Below are 905 nucleotides of genomic sequence, written 5' to 3'. Positions count from 1 at the left end.
TAATTCATGTAACATGGTGTGTCAATAACCTTCTGTATTTGTCATGTTTAAAGTAATTCATATAACATGGTGTGTGTATAGCTTCCTGTATTTGTCATATTTAAAGTAATTAATGTAAGATGGTGGATCAATAGTTTTCTGTATTTGTCATGTTTAAAGTAATTCATATAACATGGTGTGTGTATAGCTTCCTGTATTTGTCATATTTAAAGTAATTCATGTAAGATGGTGGATCAATAGTTTTCTGTATTTGTCATGTTTAAAGTAATTCATGTAACATGGTGTGTGTATAGCTTTATGTGTTTGTCATGTTTGAAGTAATTCATGTACCATGGTGTGTCAATAGCTTTCTGTATTTGTCATGTTTGAAGTAATTCATGTAACATGGTGTGTCAATAGCTTTATGTGTTTGTCATGTTTGAAGTAATTCATATAACATGGTGTGTCAATAGCTTTCTGTACTTGTCATGTTTAAAGTAATTCATGTAACATGGTGTGTCAATAGCTTTCTGTGTTTGTCATGTTTAAAGTAATTCATGTAACATGGTGTGTCAATAGCTTTATGTGTTTGTCATGTTTGAAGTAATTCATATAACATGGTGTGTCAATAGCTTTCTGTACTTGTCATGTTTAAAGTAATTCATGTAACATGGTGTGTCAATAGCTTTCTGTGTTTGTCATGTTTAAAGTAATTCATGTAACATGGTGTGTCAATAGCTTTCTGTGTTTGTCACGGTAAAACTGATTCAAGTAATGAGCGGTGAAAAGGTAATTTTTAATGGTTAAGAGCTATCACAATTAAAATTTCTTAAAGTTTGTTCTCTAATATAAAGTAAATAAATGATAGATTAATGTTATTATTATTTTTCTTATAAAAGTTTTCTGCAGCAGAGGTCAGTGCTGAG

This window comes from Tachypleus tridentatus, chromosome 7 (genome assembly GCF_004210375.1).
Source record: "Tachypleus tridentatus isolate NWPU-2018 chromosome 7, ASM421037v1, whole genome shotgun sequence".
Taxonomy (NCBI): Eukaryota; Metazoa; Arthropoda; class Merostomata; order Xiphosura; family Limulidae; genus Tachypleus; species Tachypleus tridentatus.
Note: the sequence above shows the minus strand (reverse complement) of the source record.